Here is a 23,243-nt window from a genome sequence, read left to right on the forward strand (position 1 = left end):
TATATGGTGTAAGATGTTGGTCTATGCCTAGTTTCTGCCATACTATCTTCCAGTTTTCCCAATAATTTCTTGAAAGATCATTGACCAGTCTTTTTTTTTTTTTATCATGGATTTCAGGTAATCTAATAATTCTTATCTCTCCTGGATGTATTTTCTATGTAAGTTGTCCTTCCAATGAGAAATTTCACATTTTCTTCTATTTTTTTACTTTTTTGATTTTGTTTTATTGTATCTTAATGTCTCATAAAGTCATTAGTTTCCATTTGTTCAATTCTAATTTTTAGGGAATTATTTCATTCAGTGACCTTTTGTACTTCATTTTCCATTTGTCTAATTCTGATTTTTAAGGAGTTATTTTCATGGGTAAATTTTTGTATATTTTTCCCCATGCTATTTAACTCTTTTCTCAGGTTTCTTTTACATTACTCATTTATTTTCCCATTTTTCTTCTACTTCTCTAATTTGCTTTTTTTTTTTTTTTGGTGAGGCAATTGGGGTTAAGTGACTTGCCCAGGGTCACACAGCTAGTAAGTGTTAAGTGTCTGAGGCCGGATTTGAACTCAGGTCCTCCTGAATCCAGGGCCAGTGTTCTATTCACTGTGCCACATAACTGCCCCTCTAATTTGCTTTTTAAAGTCATTTTTAAGGAAAATATTGGATGTTGGAGGGGTTGTGGGAAAACTAGGATACTAATTCACTGTTGGTGGAGTTCTGAACTGATCCAACCATTCTGAGAGCAATTTGAAATTATGCCATAAGGGCTATAAACTGTCTATATCCTCAGATCCAGTAATAATGCTGCTAGGTTTATATCTCAAAGACATCCCAAAAAAGAGAAAAATACTTATGTGTAGAAAATTATTTATAGCATCTCTTTTATGATGGCTAAGAATTGGAAATCAAAGGAATGCCCATAAATTGAGGAATGGCTAAATAAACTGTGGTATATAATTATGATGGAATATTATTGTGCTATAAATAATGACAAGCAGAATGACTTCAGAAAGATCTGCAAAGACTTATATGACCTGATGTATATTGTGGTGAGTAGAACAAAGAGAATGTTGTGCATAGTGACAGCAATATTATTTGATGAAGATCAGCAATACCTGATCTAAATTAATCCCAAAGGATTAATAAAGAAGTATACTATCCACCTCCAAAGAAAGAAGTGATATTTGATTGAACACAGGTTGAAGCATGCTGTTTTTCACTTCCTGTCATTTTTTTCCTTTTATTAAAATTTTCTTATGTAAAATGACTATTATAGTAATGCTTTACATAATTGTATATATATAACTTGCATCTGAAAGTTTACCTTCTCAGGAGCAGGGAAGAGAGGGAGGGAAGGAAGGATAGAATTTGGAGCTCAAAACTTTAAAGTAAATGTCTATTATCCAAAAAAAAAAAGTCCTTTTAAGTTCTTCTAGGAATTCTTTTTGGGTCTAAGACCAAATTAAATTTTTCTTTGAAGCTTCAACTGTAGCCATTTAGTACTATTGTCTTCCTCTAAGTTAGTGCCTTGATCTTACCTTCACCATAACTTTCTATAGTCAACCTTTGTTGTTGGGTTTTTTTGCTCATTTATATGCCTTTTTTTTTTTTTTGAGACTTGGTGTTTTTATGTAAGGGTTGGCCTCTAGTCCTACACTGTCCCAAGTTTTTGTGCTAGGCCTCTGGATCTTGAACTAGTGGCTGTCACCAAGCTGTAGGGCTTAGCTGCTTACTTTCTCTGTAGGGTAAGCTTCCTTTCTAGCTTGTATTGCGAGTAGCTCCTCCCTTTTGGCCTCCCATGGGTATGAGGTGTAGTTGCTAATCTTCTCCAGGGGTGGAGACTTGCTGCTGGGTTGCTATAATAACCAAGTCTTCTTGGTGGCTGGCCATGGAGGAGAGATCTGTTGCTGGGGGGGGTTTATTGAAAGGAGGCTTTTTAATCTCATTTCTTGTTAGTCTGGGAGAAGCAGTTGGGGAGGGGGCAGGCCCTTACAGATTGGGTCCCCATAAGGGGTTTAATGAACCTGGGGGATCTTTTTAAAACCCCCCCTTACAAATCAGAAGCTCCAGCAAGGAGTTTACAGACTGGTGAGGCAAATAAGCAGCTAATAGCTTACAGATGCCAAGCCAGCTTAAATTTTACAACAGGAACAGTAATATTGAAGAATAATTGTGAATCACTTAACTATTCTCAGCAATCCAATATCCAAGAGAATTTTGAAGGACTTATGATGAATATACTATCCACCTTCAGAGAAAGAATGGATGCAGTCTGAATGTAGATAGAAGCAAACTTCTAAAAACATTCTTTATAACATTTCTATTATATTTAATATAATAATCATATTATATTATTTTATATTATATATATCAACAGCACTATATTATAATATATTAAATATTACTTGATTTATATTATGATATTTTATAATTATATAATGACATAATAATTCTTTAAACTTTATTGCTCTTTAAAAGATATGATTTAAAAAATCAACTGTTTCAGAAATTACATTACTGGGACAGATCAATTCTCTCTAAAAACATTTTTTTTTTAAATGTAAGAGCATTGGGGCAGCTAGGTGGTGCAGTGGATAGAGCACCACCCCTGGAGTCAGGAGGACCTGAGTTCAAATCCAGACTCAGACACTTAACACTTATTAGCTGTGTGACCCTGGGCAAGTCACTTAACCCAATTGCCTCACCAAAAAAAAAAAAAAAAAAAAAAGAATGTAAGAGCATTGAGAGTTGAGAGAAGCTTGCACGTGCTGATGAACAAGAAAAGAAGCCTCTTCCTAGTCTTCTCCAAGGACCTAGAGAACTAGATGTGTTCTCAAAAGTTTTCTAGCTCAGGATGATCCCATCAAGGGTGAAGGCAATATTTTCATTGTGCCTGATCTTAGAGAGGTCCTTACTAAACTCACCCTATTTCCAAGACTTGTTTCCTTACTTGTAAAACAGGGTAAATCACCTGCTTGCATTGCTCTGACATGAGGGCAATTGTAAAATTTGAATTTAAAAAGCTTGTTGGGGGCAGCTAGGTGGCGCAGTGGATAGAGCACCTGCCCTGGATTCAGGAGGACCTGAGTTCAAATCCAGCCTCAGACCCTTGACACTTACTAGCTGTGTGACCCTGGGCAAGCCACTTAACCCCAATTGCATCACCAAAAAACAAAACAAAACAAAACAAATAAAAAGCTTTGTTAACCAAAGGAAATGTCAAAGAGGCATGGCAGGAAGACCAAGGGGATACCTGGCTTATTCATAGTTTTAAGATAAGGTTGCTCCCTCAGAGGTTAAGTAATTTAAGGGAAGAGAAATGACCAAACAACTACCAATATCCACAATGGTATCTCTTCATTACTTCCAAAGGATCTATATAATTTTTGTCAAGTATGGAGAAACATTGTAACTAGGTTTTTCAGGAGTTTGCTTATAGCCACAAGATAAATATAATATGTAAGTATTCATAGGAACTGTTATAAATATTATTAAGAATATTGTAACTACCCATATTACTTATAAAAGATACATGCCAACAGTGATTACAAGAAGTAGCATTAAGATGTCATCAGAGAGATGAGCCTGTCATGTAGCCAAAGTGAGGAATAGTATGATGAGTGTTAAGTCCACAGCATGTATGACAGATCTCCTGGGTAAGGAAAGACATGAAACACAACTGCACAGGAGAAGAAATCACTAATGGGTTGAAACTGACACCATCACAGGGAGTACTGATATTGACATGAGATCATAGCGCCACTGATATGTTGAAGTAATATTATGAGACTGAGTAAAGAAAAAGATTAAGCTATATTCTATCTGCTCTATTTAATAAGGCAGTGAAAGCATGCTTTTACAAGTGTTTTTATTCCCATACAGTTTTTTGAAGTAAGGAAAAAGTCTTTGACATTGAAAGCATTCTTTCTAGAACATGCACTTAGGCAGAAAAATTCATTCATCTAAGATGTGATAGCCATCTTTATATGAATCATTGTTGTGAAGTGTCTGTTTGGTGATAGTGTACAAAAGAAGGGTGAGGATGAGTTGTTGAGAGAAATTTTTAGGTAGATGTAAGGAAAAACTTCTTATGCCAATGAGAGCTGTCCAAAATGGGATGTCTCAGGGGTGGTGGGAGTATCTGATAAGATGCTTCATTGAAGACTGGGGATCTATTTCTTTTCTTTTCTTTTTTGGCAGGGCAATGAGGGTTAAGTGATTTGCCCAGGGTCACACAGCTAGTAAGTTGTCAAGTGTCTGAGGTCGAATTTGAACTTAGGACCTCCTGAATCCAGGGCTGGTGCTTTATCCACCATGCCACTAGCTGCCCCCAAAGACTGGGAATCTTGGTGGTGAATATTGTTGTCCAATATAGTAAGAGGGGATCCTTCTTCAGGTATAGAGGTGGCCTGAATGGCCTCTGGGTTTTTTTCTGAGATTCTCTCATTCCTGTTCTGACCTTCAATTTTCTCCTCTATAACATGGAGATAATGATTGCACTATAAGCATCACAGGGTTACTGTGGAGGAAAACACTTCATAAATGTCAAAGTATTGTGCAATTTTGGGTAATATTTAGACTATATTTTAATATAGTATATATATACTATATATAATTATAATTTAGCAATATGAAGAAAAGGGTTCTTTTTCCCTTTGAGCTGTAGGATTGTTATTAGAGTTTCTTCTGAATCTTCATCTGATTCCTACATTTGGTTAAAGGCCTCCAACATGGATGAATGTGGCAAAATCAACATCTATATATATTTATATTGTGGAGGAGAAAAGGGAATCAAGTCTTACCCACGATGCCCTTTTCTAGTGTAGCTTTTACACTTTGTCTTCTGCCTTATTTTGCAAGCTCCTTGAGGGCTAATATATCTTTGTCATTTAATTTCTATCCCCAGCTCTTGAGTCCATGGTATGTACATAGTAACTAGTGGTTAATAATTAATGCTTCTATGAGATCTTAGGAGAACTGGAGACAAAAAAGGCTTTTAATACTCAAAATCTGTGCAGATGTTGGGGTGATGATGTGGTAGCATCTAAGGAAAGTTCTCCTAAGGAGCTTGTGTAAATTCCTCCTCTGTACTGGGGAGTCTCATCTAAAATGTTTGTTAGAGATGCTTCATGCTTCTCCCTTGTTTTTTCTTTTCTTAATTAAATTTTTTGGCTACATTTTAAGTTCCAAAATGTCTCGCCTCCCCAACCCTGCACTAGAGAAGGTCACCATTTGACTCAAATGTATGTGTGTACTCCCACTACTCCCACCACCCCTGAGACATCCCATTTGGACAGCTCTCATTGGCATAAGAAGTTTTTCCTATCTACCTAAAAATTTCTCTCAACAACTCACCCTCACCCTTCTTTGTACACTATCACCAAACAGAACACTTCACAACAATGATTCATATAAAGATGGCTATCACGTCTTAGATGAATGAATTTTTCTGCCTAAGTGCATGTTCTAGAAAGAATGCTTTCAGGGGCAGCTAGATGGTGCAGTGGATAGAGCACAGGCCCTGGATTCAGGAGTACCTGAGTTAAAATCCGGCCTCAGACACTTGACAGTTACTAGCTGTGTGACCCTGGGCAAGTCACTTAACCCCAATTGCCTTACTAAAAAAAAAAAAAAAAAGAATGCTTTCAATGTAAAACTGTACTCTGCATACTTCTATTTATCTGTTCTCTCTATCATTATTAAATAAAGATTCATAGATTCATTTATTTAAAAAAGAAATAACTATTGAGTAATTTAATTTACAATTTTCATTAAAAGGAAAGGTTACAGTGATATATATATATACATATTATATACATATATATACATATATTTATATGGGATCCCACCCACTTAGAAAAGAGGGAGATGTGGCCCACCCCCTTCCCCCCCACTTCATCCTGAATTGCATCTTCACTCAAAGTTAAAGAGAAAGAGAGATCCACAGTTGTCTGCTTTTCTTCCTGCTGCTTCTCCTCTCCTTCAATGAAGCACTATTTATACTCTGCCTGAGAGTGACAAATATATTTCTTTCCCATAAGGGATTGGTTGAGGTCAGCGTGCCTGATAGGATTGACTTGGTGATGTACCAACCAGTTTCTTTCTATATATGAGGCTACATTTTAGGTTCCAAAATGTCTCCCCCTCCCCACCATTTGACTCAAATGTATGTGTATGTGTGTGTAAAATCATACTATGCATACTTCTATTTATCAGTTCTCTCTATTATTATTATTAAATAAAGATTCATGAATTCATTTGTTTAAAAATAACTTTATTGAGTAATTTCATCTACAGTTTTTATCAACAGGAAAGGTTTATAGTGCCATATGAATCCCCCCACTTAGAAGAGAGAGATGCGCAGCCCCCTTTCATCCTGAATTTGCATCTTCACTCAAAGCTAGAGAGAGAGAGAGAGAGAGATAGAGAGAAGAGAGAGAGAGAGAGAGAGAGAGAGAGAGAGAGAGAGAGAGAGAGACAGGGAAGCAGAGGGAGAGAGAGAGGGGCAGGCAAAGAGAGTTTCACAGTTGTCTGCTTTCTTCCTGCTTCTTTTCCTCTCCTGCAATGAACCCCTATTTATACTCTGCATGGGGGTGACTTAAACACATTTCCTTCCCATATATGGGACTGGCTGAAGTCACTTGGTGATGCAACAACTGCCCTCCATTGTTGGTGTCAGGACTAGCCAGTTATCATATGTGTACCTGAAGTTGAATAGACTCTGCTGGGATTGTGTTGGTAATGTAGCCCTTCCCTGTGAAGAGAGGATCTTCTTGTTGTTTTGTCCTTCATTTTCAAAGAGGACCATGACATTGCACTGAATTATATTTAAGTGATGGAAGGCTGTCCAAGGTCACCAACCTCCAAAACCATCTGGTCCAGTGACAAGATATTAAATATCAGGATAATTGGAGATGGCCCCAGATGTTTAAGGTAATTGGGGGGAAGTGACTTTGCCCAGGGTCACACAGCTATAACTCATGTGTGAGATGAGATTTGAACTCAGTCCTCCTGACTCCAGGACCAGTCCTCTATCCACTGCACCACCTAGCAGCCTAGATAGGACCTAGTAAAATTCTGGAATGCTACCTACCTATATTCCTTCCAGAAAGGAGTTGCTAAAATGTTGTAGTTCTCAGTGAGCATATTTTCAACTCTATTATTTCCTTTTCCTTTCCTTAGAATGGGGGGGTTGGGTGGGGGCGGATAAGAGGAACTGGGAGAAAGAGACATGAATTGTTGGAATCCTGGGCCTTCTACTTTTCTGAACAAAAAGGGGCAGATAATACAGGCAAACAATAAGGCCAAGTCAAAGATTTAATCAGAGCTGGCTCTGCAATCAAGTAAATACACATAAATATCCCCTCTCTCATCCCTCCTCCTTTATCCCCTTTCTCCCTTAAGTATAAAAAAAGTTTTCTTATTAATGATAGGGAAATACTCCTAGTACTTCAGTGATCCAAAGTTTCTATCTAAAAAAGTTCATCTTTTAAATATTGATTTTTTTCCAGAGATGTTATATGCTCTAACTCATTGAATACCGCAGACTTTGAAGAATTAATGTTGAAGGTCTCCCAAAGGGCAATGAAGAATACATACTGGGAATACTTAGGTTATCACATTTTGCCAACAGAGATTACAAAGAAGTAGCATTAAAGATATCATCAGAGAGATGAGCCTGTGATGTAGCCAAAGTGAAGATAATGTGATGAATGTTAAGTCACAGCATGTATGACAGATCTCCTGGGTAAGGGAAGACATGAAACACAACTGCACAGGAGAAATCACTAATGGGTTGAAACTGACACCATCACAGGGAGTACTGATATGACATGAGATCATAGAACCACTGACATATTGAAGTAATATTATTAGACTGAGTGAAGAAAAAGGTTTAGCTAATTCTATCTGCTCTGTTGAATAAGGCAGGAAAGTAGGTATACACTTTTACAAGTGTTTAATTCCCATACATTTTTTTTAAAGTGAAAAAAACTTTGACATTGAAAGTGTTAGGTTTCTAGAATATTCACCTAAGTGGAAAACCTCATTTATTTATGACATGATAGCCCTCTTCAAACATATGATTCATTGTTGTAAAGTGTTCTGTTGGTGGATAGAGTACAAAAGAAGTGGGGAGGAGAGTTGTTGAGGGGAATTTTTAGGTAGATGTCCAAAGTGGGATGTCTCAGGGTGTTGGGAGTTATAATGACAAAATGCTTCATTGAAGACTGGAATCATGATCGTTAATACTGTTGTTCAATATGTAAGAGGGGATCCTTCTCAGTTTTAGGGTGGACTGGATGCCTCTGGGGTTTTTTTTCTAACTGAATTCTCTGATTCCTTGCTGAGCTTTTGTTTCTTCTTTATACCATGGAGATAATGATTGCACTATGGGTTTTCAACAAGGTTATTGTGGGAAAACGCTTCTTAAATGTCAAAGTGCTGTGTAATTTTTGGGTTATTATTATTGGTGTATATGTAGACAAAAAGATTAACTGTTTTATAACAGGAACACCCTACAAAGGAATAAATTTTAGAAGGGAGAAAGACAAGATCATGAAGAACCAACAGATTTTATTGGAATGGGCCCAGACTGTTGTGCTTTTAGAGTTATGTCTGATTTTTATTATTCTTCCTCTCCTCTGTTAGGTTTTCTTTTTTCTTGTCTTCTTTCCTTCCTTTCTCTTTTCCTTTTTCCTTTCTTTCTCTTTTTCTTCCTTCCTTCCTTCCTTTCTTTTTTGTAGTTCTCAATATGTGGGTGTGTGTGTGTGTCGATTGGGGTTAAGTGACTTTCCCCAGGGTCACACAGCTAGTAAAGTGTTAAGTGTTTGAGGCCAATTTGAACTCAGGTACTCCTGACTCCAGGCCCGTGTCTATCCACTGTGCCACCTAGCTGTCCCCTAGAGGCTCAAATCTTGAACTAGGTCTTCCTGTTCCAGGAAAAAGAATTAAATGTATTCACACATAGGTGTGACAGCTTAAAATGCTGTATCTCCCAAAGGATTTTACATTTTAATATTAATACTATTTATTTAAAAATAAAATACTATTAAGATTGAAAAAAGAGAAAAATTTGTGAACTCTTACATGAACTGATGAAAACTGAAATGAGTAGAGTCAAGAGAACAGCATACACAGGAACAGCAATATTGTTAGAGGAATAACTGGAAAGACTTAGCTATTCTCAACAATACAATAATCCAAAATAATTTGGAAGGGCTTATGGTAAAATACTATTCACCTTCAGAGAAAGAACTGATTGATTATGAATGCAGATGGGAAGCAAACTGTAAAAGAAAAAACTATCATACTATTTTTTTGTCTGTTTCTAATTTTTTTTTTGCAATATGGATGACATGGACATATTTTGCATGATTATACATATCAAATATGCATGATATATGTAAAGAATTAATTGTTATTTGAGGTTTTTATGCCTCGGCATGCACTGGCCTGGGGCTCCACAAACCACACAGTGTCCCACCCACTGGTTGTAGCGGTTGCCAGGGTTCTGGCACCTCACCTCATCACCACTCGCCGCCTACATGGGCCTGGCAAAATTATAATGATTGGAAGCCTTGTGAGGGCAGTCATGCGACTATCAGAGCAGCCATTCCATTGGCTGGAACTGTGTGGGGTGTTGCTAGGTTTGGGGGAGGAGAATTGGGCATTCTAGGTGGAAGCTGGAAAGTGACAGGTGTTCTGCTGCGTATTTTCAGCTGATTCCTGGGCAGTGGTATTTTTTCAGGTATTATAATTTCCCTTTCCCCATTTTATTTCCTTTCCCTTGATCCTACTGATCCTGTTTGTGTTTTTTTTTTTAAGTTTGTTCTTGTTAAAATAAATCCTGTTTTGAGGGAGGCTGCCGGTCTCCTTCCTTGCCCCAATATTGCAGCAAGCCACTTAGCTAGCACTCCCCACACTTAAAACTTGGTCCCCCACATATACATGATTATCTATATCAAACTGCTTGCCTTCTTGAGTGGGATGGTAGAAGAGAGAGAATATAGAAGTCAAAATTTTTAAAAATGAACATCGGGGGGCAGCTAGGTGGTGCAGTGGATAAAGCATCGGCCTTGGATTCAGGATTACCTGAGTTCAAATCCCAGCCTCAAGACACTTGACCACTTAAGAGCTGTGTGACCCTGGGCAAGTCACTTAACTCCCATTGCCCCCGCAAAAAAAAAACAAACAAACAAACAAAAAAAATGAACATCAGGGGCAGCTAGGTGATGTAGGTGGATAAAGCACCAACCCTGGATTCAGGAGGACCTGAGTTCAAATCCAACCTTAATCCTTACTAGCTATGTGACCTGGGCAAGTCACTTTACCTCATTGCCTGCAAAAAAAAAAAATGAGGGGGCAGCTAGATGGCACAGTGGAATAGAGCACAGGCCCTGGATTCAGGAGGACCTGAGTTCAAATCCAGCCTCAGACACTTAACACTTACTAGCTGTGTGACCCTGGGCAAGTCGCTTAAACCCCAATTGCCTCACTAAAAAAAAAAAAAATGAATGTCAAATTTTTTAAATTACATGTAATTGAGAAATAGAAAAATTAAATGGAAAAATATTAACTTAACCATGCATTTTTTAAAATCCTGTCATGTAAAGAATTACTCTGTTTACCTATAAAATAAAATCTTGAATACAATGGCTAATGATTGATTACTTTGCCATTTCTATATTTTACGTAATTTTATTTCCCCAGCAGCAACACTCACTGCCTCTCTTTATATCTTTATCAAGAAAGACATTTTGGTCTTTGGTCTTGGTCTCTGCTGACTTTTGTTTTTGGTCATTTTGAGCCTTTTTGAGCGTAGTCTTTTTTCAGTGCTTCCAAGACTAAACTACGTGATAATTCATTGTGGTATCAGGATTCTTCAAGCCCTGCCTATGTCATTTAAGTGGTGTAATGGAGCCAGGAAGACCTGATTTCAAATCCTGCCTTAGAGTACTTACCAGCTTGTGATCTTGGGCAAGTCACTTATCTCTTAATTTGCCTCAGTTTCCTTACCTGGAAAATGGGGATAACAGCAGCACTCTTCTCACACAGTTGTTGTGAGGATCAAAACAAGATAGTATTTGTAAGTCCTTGGCACATAGTAGGCATTGTATAAATGTTTCCCAGTGGAGCACAAGGTCATACCAAAGACCTACCCTCAATGAAACGTGCTTTGAATAAAGTACCTGTGATAGAAATAATACCTATTTGTGGCCAGTGGATGATCCTACTTATTAAGCTCAGAGTGACCTATCACCAGAGGACTGGTCTGATTAATTTCCTAGGCCACAGAAACAACATTAAACCTGTCTTCTGACAGCCATGAAGCATAGAGGGGGGAAACACCTGATGACATTTAAAGGCCTTTTTATGGTATATTTAAGGGGAAGGATCCTGGATTGGAGGCTGAAGACCTAGGTTCAGACCTTCTTCTTCTTCTTTTTTTTTTTAAGGCAATGGGGGTTAGTGACTTGCCCAGGGTCCCACAGCTAGTAAATGTCAAGTGTCTGTGGCCGGATTTGAACTCAGGTACTCCTGAATCCAGGGCCGGTGCTTTAACCACTGCGCCATCTAGCTGCCCCGGTTCAGACCTTCTACCAGTTGTGTGATGTCTCTTAATCTTTCCAAGTTTCTCCATTTTCTCATCTATATTATTATTATAATAAATAAAGAAGGGGTATTAGTAAGGGCTAAGTGATAAGAATTTTCTGGTCCCTTCTAACTCTAGATTCTTTAATAAATTAATGAAAGAATCATTCATGTTAGTAATAATAGAATCTTCCACTTGTTTAGCATTTTAAAGTTTCCCAGAGTGCTTTCATCTCAACATAGAATCATATGCTTAGAGCTGGATAGGATCTTAGAAATTATCCTACCCAACCCCCACCCTGTTCATTTACAAATGAGGAAATTAAGGCCCAGGGAAGCTAAATGACAGTGCTCAAGATGAAGGTCACATAATTGAAGTGGAAGAACAAAGATCTGAACCTAGTTCCTCATTTAAAAACCAGTGTTCTTTCCATTACAAAATCAAATTATCAGTCACAGAGTGGAAAAAGACAACTAGGCTTCAGGTGGGATGAGGAGGAATAAGTGAGTTCACAAATGGTCTTAAATGAATCCATCCTCAGGATTCTTTTCATTCCTCCTAATTTGATTCAAGGTAGCCCATATTCGGGGGGCAGCTAGGGGGCACAGTGGATAAAGCACCAGCCCTGGAGTCAGGAGGACCTGAGTTCAAATCCAGCCTCAGACACTTGACACTTACTAATTGTGAGACCCTGGGCAAGTCACAACCCTCGTTGCCCCCCCCCCCACACACACACAAAAAGAAAAGGAAAAAGAAGGAAGCCCATATTTGATTTGCCCCCTCCTCCTCCACCATTTAGTAACAAGGGTGGGTGCCGTTAGTTTTATATAGGAGGGGTAGATTCTCATAGGCACATCTGATTGGTTTCCCATTCTCTTGTTACCGGCAGGGAGCTGCAGTGAAAGTGGGTTTGAATAACTTGAGGCTGAAAGTTTGTAGGCATGGAAAATTCCAGTAAAAATCATTTCAGCGAGGAGGAAAAGGATTGGGGGTGGGTGCCAAGCAGGAGGAGCATACCTGGAACAGAAGCATCCTGTCCAACATGAATCTTGTGGATCTCAAAGTCCAGCCTCACCAAATCGAGGCTTTTTTTTTTTTGGATAGCACAGAGGACTATGTGTACCTTCTCAGGAGTGTTCTGGAAAATGGAACAGTGGAGTTCTCACTGTTTCATACATCTTGTCTCTGAGTACTTTTTGAGAATACCCAGGAGTACTAGAAGCCGAAGTGCTTGCAGCCAAGAACCATGAATTGAGCCAATGGCTCTGATCAATGAATTCTTTCTGTCTTGCATCAAGTTTACACTCAGGCTCAGCAAAAGAGAAATGTATCAGCAGCAGAGAATTTTTTCTCTGTAACTGAGAAATAGACCTGGGGGCATGGAAATAAAGGAAGTTCTGATTCAATTTGCTCATTTAAATGATTATTGTCAATTATTCATCATTGGTAACAATACCAAAACCATGAGCATTATTGCTTAGATGCTAAAAATAAACAAAGAGCAACGCTGAAATGCAAAGTGGCAAATCTTAGTTATGAAATTCTCTGCCTCAACTGAATATCTTCCTAGGTATAACATTAATCTAAAGCTGGCAAAATGCTAAATAAGTCCCTCATGATAGTCTCCCCTGTGTAACTTCAAAATCTAATATAAAAATAAACCATGTGAAATATTAATGAATTAAATAACTAATAATTTAATAGGTGATGAATAAATAATTATAGTAATAAACACAGACAAACCAAGACTATCCTTGCATCCCAAGGAAACTAGAGAAAGAAAAAACATTTACAATGTACTCTGACACCCACTGCACTTATTTATCTATCTATCTATCTATCTAACTATCTATCTATCTATGTATTTATTTGTGGGGCAATGAGGTTTAAGGGACTTGCCCAGGGTCACACAGCTTTTATGTATCAGGTGTCTGAGGGCCGGATTTGAACTCAGGTCCTCCTGAATCCAGGTCAGTGCCTTATCTACTGCACCATCTAGCAGCCCCCTGCAGTTATTAAGAAAAGAATCTATGCTAGTGCATCCAAGGAAATGTATAGCCACTGTGAAGAGGGAAGGGTAATTCTGCTGACATTAAGAATTAGTCAAACAATCAATAAACATTTATTAAGCACTTACTGTGTATTGGGCACTGTGCTGAGAATGTAATAACACTAGCCTAGGGGATCTAGTTGTTTGGCTCTGCTGGTAACTAGCTGTGGTGGTGTTGGTCAGTCATTTACTTTCTGGATGCTGTTGAATGTAGTCTTCAGAAAGAGCTACCTGAAGCCGGACCCCAAAGACTTATGGTTTGGAGCAGATTCAAACCAGTTGGAGCCTTTCTGGTGATATCTCTGAAAACTCCCTGTTGCCGTACCTGGAGCCTGCTGTTCTGACCAGATGTCACCACTCCCCAAAGCTTCCCCAGCCTTCTCAGTGGACTTTGGGTTGTTATGCAAAACAACATTTGTAACAGATTCACCAGGCTGTGCCTTTCATGACACTTCCTCTCTGTTGAAGTGTCTTTAAACCCTATCCCTTCCACCCCTCTTGGGCCCTACATGGTGTCTAGAATTGCAATTCCTTTTCCTTGATTAAAGACCCTTGTTATTGCTCCTTTAGTAGTCCTTTTTATTTTAGTTTGACATTTCTGGTTTCACAAGTAAGATTTGAATACTCCTGCCTTGGACAGCCACCATTTTAGACCTCAGATGCCCAGTACCAGCATGGACTCAGCAGTTCAGCCTGGGTAAGTGATCTCTCGAATCTCTGAATTTCCTCTCTTTCAGATGAGTTCCTGGCTCATCGAGAGTTTGTTTAAAAGACCCACAGATAATTTTGGGTCCACTATGACCGGTCCCCTATAAGGATGGCAGCTAGGTACATTGTTCTCAAATTATGGGACTGTGTACTTGAAAGTACTCGGATAATGTGACGGCATTTATCCAGAGTGCACTGGAAGCATAGTGGGGGTACAGGGTCTGAGGGCTTGAGGAGGGCATATGAGAATGAGTATGAAGTGTGAATGACTGTCTCTCTCACCCAGTGTTGCTTCTTTGGGCATCTCACTGGGTTTGTGCAGGGTGTGTGTGCGTGAGTGTGTGCATGTGTGCGTGTGCACACATGCGCACCATGTTTCCTCTCATCTGCCCCTTCCCTTTTTATACCTGGCAATGCTGAGCCCCTAGCAAGAACCCCACCAAGTCCAAGAAATAGTCATCAACTCTCATTGCTGCCCAGGCTGTTGCTTCCCACCAATGGCTGAAAGGAATTGGTTTGAAGAAAAATGCGTGAAAGTCTTACATCATGACCAGCTATTAGGTAAAGGAGAGAAAGAAAAGCCATAGAAATTTAGAGGATAATCCATCACAGGGGAAGAGCCTCCTCTTGGAAAGACAATTGTTAACTGTTTATAGTGGGAGAGGGTTATGGAAAATTCTGTCATGGTGGAACCATTGGCCTTTGCATTGATTTCTTCCTTCTATTTTGCTACTTTACATGAAAATGATTAATGGTTTTCTAACATTAAGGAAGTGGAGTGAGAAATATCATTCAGAACAAAGTTCAGATCATATTACTCTTATTACAAACAAATCTATAGGTTCCAAGTACATGCTTTCATAGATATATGATATGATAATAAAATTGAGTCAATGAGGACAATTAACATTCATCAATGAATGTTTACCAGGAGGTTTTTCTCAGCATTTTATAACAAAGGCTCCTACTATACAGATATATTTAGAGCCTGTTTATTTTTATTTTTACACTTTATTTGGACCCAAGCTATGTATGTCATGGCACGTTAGGTAACCAACTGCTTCTTAGTGGAACATGGTTGGTCAGGGCTGTCTGCAGCTTTTTGGTATGTTATAAATAGAATAGATAGAGTAGAGTTCACCATTCCTTTGAGAGAAAACTGGATGGGGCCATTCTTCACAATTGAGATAACCCCAATTATGTGTTTACTCAGACCACACTTAAGTCTCTTTGTGAAAGGCTGACTCTTTTTGCAATCTTTGCATCTGCTTTTCTCTTAGTCTGACATGGCAATTTAATCAATTTGTGATGCTGATGCAAGCATTAGTTTTACTCATAACTGTCTGAACATGTTTCTCTACAACAAAGGTTACATAGCTCTATGTTAATACAGGTGACAAGTTTATCCTTGGTCTATGGTCTTCAGTTCTTTAATTCTATGATCCTTATAAGGTTTTAACCTCTCAGTGTTAATAGCAAGAAAATTTCACGAAAAATCTGAAAAATGGAGGACCCTTAACAGGCCCAGGAAACTTTTGTTCCACTTAACCCTGGTGTTTTTGTTTGATAGTGTGAGAAAATTATTAATAATGGGGTGTTTGAATTTTTAAAAAAATTTTTTTCCTCTTTGACAATTCCTGTAGTTTGGGGTTTTTGACTGTTTTCTCTTACAACCTAGCTAATGTGGGAATGCTTTCCATGACTACTTATGTATAACTTATTTTGAATTGCTTGAGTTCTTGTGGGTGGGGGGTGGGAATGGAGGGAGGAAAAGAAGTTGGAACACAAAGTTTTTAAAAAATCGATGTTGAAATTTGTTTTTACATATATTTTGGAAAATAAAATTCTATTAAGAGAAAAAAAAGAATATATATCCTATTATTTACTTAGTATATTGTATGTTATATGTTGTTGTAACCTAATGGTGTGTTATATTGCATTATATATCATAATATACAATACTTTAAAAAAATAATGGGGTGTTTTGGGGACTCAGAGACACCCTTCCCCCCCCCCCAACAGGAACTCTGGCTGGTTTTGCAGGGCCAGCCCAGAGTCAGTAAAATTGCAAAAGAAATGTAGATTGACCTTCCTAACTACCTAAAGGAAGATAATCTCACTGGACCACCCTCAAGTCATGCCAAGCAATGGGACTTGAATGTTACTGGCCAATTGGCTTGGATCAATGTACAGTGACCCACCTCTACCTGTGAGAGCATAAAAACCCTCTCTTCTCTCTCCCATACTGCCCTCTGGCTCTCACTCATTATTCTACGTATGTGGAGCTTCTGAACTTTCGAGCCATAGTGCTCTCTCTTTACTAACATTTAATATGATTTAATAAATGCTTAATGCCCAAACTGGCTCAGTAGCCTTTAATTTCTAAGTAGCAATATATTACAAACCCTAGCTTAAGTTTCCTACAAACCTAGACAGAGACTGGCACCCCATAAAATTTCAAATGACACAACAGTTTTTCTCAATAGCTTTATTACGCAATTTCTTAAAGTAAGACAGACATATTTACATATCTGAAGACAAAATTTGGGTTTGGAGCGACCAGGGATTTTGATGCAAATCTGGATCATATGAAGTTTTTAGTCTCCTACACTTTAATACACTTGAAGGACTGTCACATACTTTACTCTTTTATGCATACGTAATTGGTTCTTTCCTTTACGGTGATAGTGAATGTTGTTGTTGCTCTTCAGAACTCATTGTTCTACTAAGTGCAATTAATAAGGGAAAATGCACAGTTGTACTGAAGCCTGGAACAGGTCTATAACTTGGATGTACCCTATTCTGTTTGGGTCTTTGCATTTAATACCATGAGAATGGAGTGTCCTTTGAACATCAATATGTGCGTGTGTTTGGCATCATTGACTTTGGCAGCAGTGACATTTGGAGCCGCTTTTAAAATTGGACACATTAAAGAGGACACAAATGATGAGGTATTCAATATCAGTATAATTCTCATCTATCTTTGCTATAAGTCTGGTTAGGTATGATGGCGGAACCATCAGAGTTAAGAGACTTCTATGATCCAGACATAGTGGAGCTGATGAACTTGATTAAGTCAAGCACTCCCAAGGAAACATGCAATTGTTAGACAGAGTCAAACAGTGCACTGGGAGAGCATTAACCGGTCACCCATAGCCGAAGATAAGGAACTGAGAGTGGGAACCAAAGAGATTTATTGATATATGCAAAGAGACCACCTGAAGAAATCAACAAACCAGGGTTCATGTAAAAGAATTTCACCTGTAGTTTATTGCTATGAGGTTAATAGTACTCAAAAAGTTTACATGAGTGTTGATATTTCTGAAGGTATTTTACATAACCTGTCTTTTTCCCTCCTCTGACTTTCTACTGGTATTCATTGTCTTGAGTGTGAACAACTCTCTAATAATGATCTGGAACTTTCATTGTTTGAGCTATTTCAGTCAGGTGGGAATATGGAGTCTGCTTAGGATTGGAAACATTTTAAAAACATACTTTGAATTTTATTGAGCAAATCAAGTGACTTTGTAACAAAATTAATGAATAATATCCTTTCAACTTAATCATTATTTGCTATTGAAGTATTATATACACTAATAATTGTGTGGAAGTTAAAAACGTTTACTGCTGTCCTATTTTTCCTGTAAACTTTACAGACATTTCAAGTTCTCATACTCAGCATTGAAATATGATGACTGTATTTATTTGACACTTTTTCATTGATATGTGCTTGATCAAGCATTTTGGTAAAACATAATATCTTTTATTAAAATACATTTGGGGGCAGCTAGATGCACAGTGGTTAAAGCACTGGCCCTGGATTCAGGAGTACCTGAGTTCAAATCCAGCCTTAGACACTTAACACTTACTAGCTGTGTGACCCTGGGCAAGTCACTTAAACCCCCATTGCCCTGCAAAACAAACAAACAAAAAACACATTTTGGAAGTAACAGGTGCAGAAGTATATTATAAATTAAGTATCCTGGGTTCTTAGAATGGTAAAAAAAAGTATGTGTAGGGGGTGGCTAGGTGGCTCAGTGGATAAAGCACTGGCTCTGGATTCAGGAGTACCTGAGTTCAAGTCCGGCCTCAGACATTTGACACTTACTAGCTGTGTGACCCTGGGCAAGTCACTTAACCCCCATTGCCCTGCAAAAAATTTTAAAAAAAAAGTATGTGTAGGAAAAATGTTTTGTTTCATAATAGAATATTCAATTGGAATCTGTTTTATTACTATCTGGTGGTTTTATTTTAAAGCATGTTTATACTATTTTAACCTTTTTTCCTTCCATTTATTTTGTTTTGTTTCATTGTCCAGGTTTATGAATTTGGTAACCTGCATTTTGTTTTTAGCTTTTGTATTTTATTTTATTTATTTTTGCAAGGCAATGAGGGCTAAGTGACTTGCCCAGGGTCACACAGCTAGTAAGTGTCAAGTAGTGTGAGGCTGCATTTGAACTCAGGTCTTCCTAAATCCAGGGTTGGTGCTTTATCCACTGTGCCACCTAGCTGCCCAGCTTTTGTATTTTTTCTTTTTACAGCTTAGAATCTATCTACCTTTTAAAATATTGTCTTCACTATGTTATTATTGTGGTATTTTTAGGCAAATTGCATTTGTTTTTGTGGGACAATGAGGGTTAAGTGATTTGACCTGGGTCACACAGCTAGTAAGTAAGTGTCTGAGCTGGAATTGAACTCAGGTTCTCCTGAATCCAGGGTCGGTGCTTTATCCACTGCACCACCTAGCTGCCCCCTGTAAATTGCATTTCTTACCAACTGTAATTAATGTCAGCGCCAACCTTTTTTTTTTTTTTTTTTTTTTTTTTGCGGGGCAATGGGGGTTAAGTGACTTGCCCAGGGTCACACAGCCAGTAAGTGTCAAGTGTCTGAGGCTGGATTTGAACTCAGTACTCCTGAATCCAGGGCTAGTGCTTTATCCACTTCACCACTTAGCCGCCCCCAGCTCCAACCGTAATGAGTGTTGTCTAACTGCCTTCAGGACCAAGGTTCAGCAGTGTATAGAATGCCTCAATGCTTTCCCTGATCAATGAGTCTTGATCAAAAGGGGGGACATGTTGGAAGCAGCTGGGTGGCGCAGTGGATAAAGCATCAGCCCTGGATTTAGGAGTACCTGAGTTCAAATCCAGCCTCAGACACTTGACACTTACTAGCTTGTGACCCTGGGCAAGTCACTTAACCCCCATTGCCCCCGCAGCAAAAAAAAAGGGGGGGGGATGTTGAATGCAGTCATTAGAAGAGCTACCTGACCCACACCCCACTGACCTTATGTTTGGAGCAGATTCAAAACCAGTTGGAGCCTTTCTGGTGATATCTCTGAAAACTCCCTGTTGCTGTACCTGGAGACTGCTGTTCTGACAAGATGTCACCACTGCCCCAAAGCTTCCCCAGCCTTCTCAGTGGACTTTGGGTTGTTTATGCAAAACAATGTTGTAACAGATTCACCAGGCTGTGCTTCCATGACACTTCCTCCCTGTCGAAGTGTCTTTAAACCCTATCCCTTTTGCCTTTCCTGGGTCCACCAGTACTTTGATGCTCTGTGGTATCTACAATTGTAATTCTTTTTCCTTGATTAAAGACCTTTGTTATTTCTCTTTTGGTGGTCCTCTTATTTCAAGTTGACAACCCAAATTTCCTTGTCTGTAAAATGAGGGGTTTGAATGAGAAGATCTCTAAGTTGTCTTTCTATTATAACATACTAAAATTCTATCCTAAGAATCCTTTCATTTTCTCTTTTAAAAATATTATTCTATTGAAGCCAGAAAATCTCTTCTGATAAGGGAAGAAGATTGCAAAATTGGAAAGATCTTTTTGTTTTTGTTTTGTTTGAAACCACTAAAAGCTTTTCCTCATTTTTAATGATTGGTAATCATGGACAGCTGCTATATTTCCTAAGCCACTCAACAGTCAGGTTGTATCCCTAGATATACTTCAGAAGTATATACATTTTTCAAAATATCCATGATTTTATGTGTGTGGGTGTTCTCTTCCCCACAGAGATTGTAGTTCCACCATTTATAAACTCACCCATTTCATTTTGGTCTTTGTATTTCTAGTACCTAGAACAATGCCTAGGCATGTAGAAAATTCTTGTCGATTGGTTTATTGATTTAGTAATGAATGGTCTTCTTGATTTGTGGTTTTCTTTAGGTGGCAGGGCAATGGGGGTTAAGTGATTTACTCAGTGTCACACAACTACTAAATTTCAAGTGTCTGAGGTCAGATTTGAACTCAAGTCCTCCTGAATCCAGGGCCTGGCGCTTTATCCACTGCGCCACCTAGCTGTCCCCTTGATTTGTGAATTTTAAAATAATCATTTGGAGGTCAGCATTCTGAAGGTAATGACTCAGCTAAGTCATCCACCCCATTTGTGATTTCCACTTGGGCAAGGACCGAATTGCCTTTTCAGCTTGTATCCTCAGAGCCTTCTGCTTGACACATAGTAAGTGTTTTAAAAAATATTCCATCTTTCCCTTCCTTCCTTAGCAGCCACAGCTACCAATCTCAGATCCAAAGCACTTCCAGTTAGTAGGAGGTATGATTTTTCAGAGTTGCAGTCTGTGGGTATGGCTTATGAGAACATATGGGCATCAGAGTAAGATTTTAATGAAGGGGGCTTGATATAAAACAAGAGAATGAGATTTTGCTTTTAAAACAAACCAACAAGAAGACATGATTTTAAAGGATGGGTTAATGACATCCAAGACAGTTCATTTGTATATTCCTGTCTGACTGGATGCAGGGTTTAAGTAGCGATAAGGTTTAAATGTTTTAGTATCAACTCAGAATTTCATATATATATATATATATATATATATATATGTAAATAAAATCTATCTTGAACATTAGTTTCATTTGTTTTGCAGGTGTTTTGGGGTCCCAGTACAATGAAGAATATCCTGGCATGGGGTTTTCCTGATCTGACATGAGACCAAACATTCTGTTCACTTAAACAGTGACTGGCTTCTGTGGCAGGTAAATCTCTTAGCCACTTTGATCTCTAGAAAAAGGAAAGGATGACTTGATTGCCATGGCCAATCTAAGTCACCTCCTCATTCCCTTGTCCCGCCCCCCCCCCCGCCTCGACTTTTGACTCTGCTACCTCAAAGCGAGATGTATGTTTTCAAATTCCTGAAGTCTACAGTCTCAATGACACTGTATCACAGAATTTCAGAGTTGGGAAACATCTCAGAGGTTATATGGCCCAATACCTATCCAAATAACATCCCTGTACTATAACATCTCCCACAAATGGTTTTATGTACAGAGGCTACAAATAGAGTGTATTGGATCCTTTGTCCTACCTAGCTGAATTTCTTCCTTATTACTCCTGGACAGTATGAACTTCGGTGCTTAGCGAGGCACAATAAGGCTTTCAAAGTCTTGCCAAGGTATCATTTATGCCTGGAACACCCTCTGCTCCCTGCAGCTGTCTAACCTCCTTTCCTGCCATCATTCAAACAGCCTGTGAAATCCTATCGCCTTCCCCAAACCTTCCAACTCCACCTTATGTAAACATGCAACTCCCAGTCTCTTTCTTCACTCACCACCATGCTAAATACATTCTCTTCTTGTGCATTTTGGTATTTTTAAAATGCATATTTGTTCAGAGTTTGTGACTTCCTATGTACCTTTAATGCATCTATCTGCCCATTGTTAGCAATGTCAGCCTTTGATTATCATCTCATAAAGACACAATAGGACAGGAACACTGACTAGATCACTTTGCACTGTACATAGTACATGAAAAAGACACAATGAATGAACCTGATGGTTATAACAGTAAAAAGCCTGGTTATGCAGGGGCAAGAAAAGAGCCCACCTTTATCCCTAATTTACTACCAACGTTTAGATTGGATTGGGAAGATAATAGAACCTTATAGTTTGAGGATCAGTTGCAATAAGTTTTATTGGAAACAGGCATCCTCAGAGAAGTCCTGTTTAATGAAAATAACTAATTTTCCACTTAACTTTTATTTGTGCTTTAATTTTCTCCCTTACTCCAGGAGGATGAGAGCCATATACCATCTCCAACAAGGAGGTAAGAAAACACTTTGCCCCTCTCCTAAATTCATTCCTTGAGGCAAGCAGTTCATGCGGCTGTGACATTTATCTCAGGACCCCATTGCAACAGTCCCATAGGGACAGCCAACCCTGACTGGAAGTATTTCTGGTTATGTGCATTATCCTTTCCACTACCCTCTGAGGTTGGGTGATTGCAGGGTTGGGAAGAGCCTAGGGTGGGCACAGCTGAACAGCTTACCTACCACATTTCCTCCTCCTGTTCAGGTCTGCAAGGGAGAATGCAATTATTTTCTCCTCATTTCCATGTAAATAGCTAGCTCCCTCCAGCCTCCCTGTGTATTTCTTGGCCTGTTTTTGGTTTGGTTTTTTTTGGTGGGGCAATGAGGGTTAAGTGATTTGCCCAGGATCACACAGCTGGTAAGTGTCAAGTGTCTGAGGCTGGATTCGAACTCACATCCTCCTGAATCCAAGGCCGGTGCTTTATCCAGTGTGCCACCTAGCTGCCCCTCTTGGCCTGTTTTTAATGAAGACACTTAAAGCACGGGTATATCTTGTTAGAATCTGGCTCATTGTTACATGGATTTGTGTATGCTGTGGGCTAATCAGACCCCTGGAAACATAACTCAATACATTTTCATCCAGGTATAATATACTTGGTCTAAAATGCAGGTATTAGCCCCATTCATAGATATCAGCATTGCAAAAAGCACCTCAGGATGTACTGCAGTGTTTACCTCCAATAGACAAATGGAAGCTTTTATCATCTTTTTTCACTTCAAGGCTCTCCTCGAACAAATGGAAATGATTTCTAGGTCAAAGCATGAAGATGAATGTGTCTGTGCAACTGCTTTATAA

At 38.7% G+C, this 23,243-nt stretch overlaps 1 pseudogene; it reads left to right on the forward strand.

Moving 5' to 3' along the window:
• The window catches only part of LOC122747420, a 112,993-nt pseudogene that overhangs the window by 77,874 nt on the left and 11,876 nt on the right, over positions 1-23,243 (forward strand).

The sequence above is a fragment of the Dromiciops gliroides genome, chromosome 3 (genome assembly GCF_019393635.1).
Source record: "Dromiciops gliroides isolate mDroGli1 chromosome 3, mDroGli1.pri, whole genome shotgun sequence".
Classification (NCBI taxonomy): Eukaryota; Metazoa; Chordata; class Mammalia; order Microbiotheria; family Microbiotheriidae; genus Dromiciops; species Dromiciops gliroides.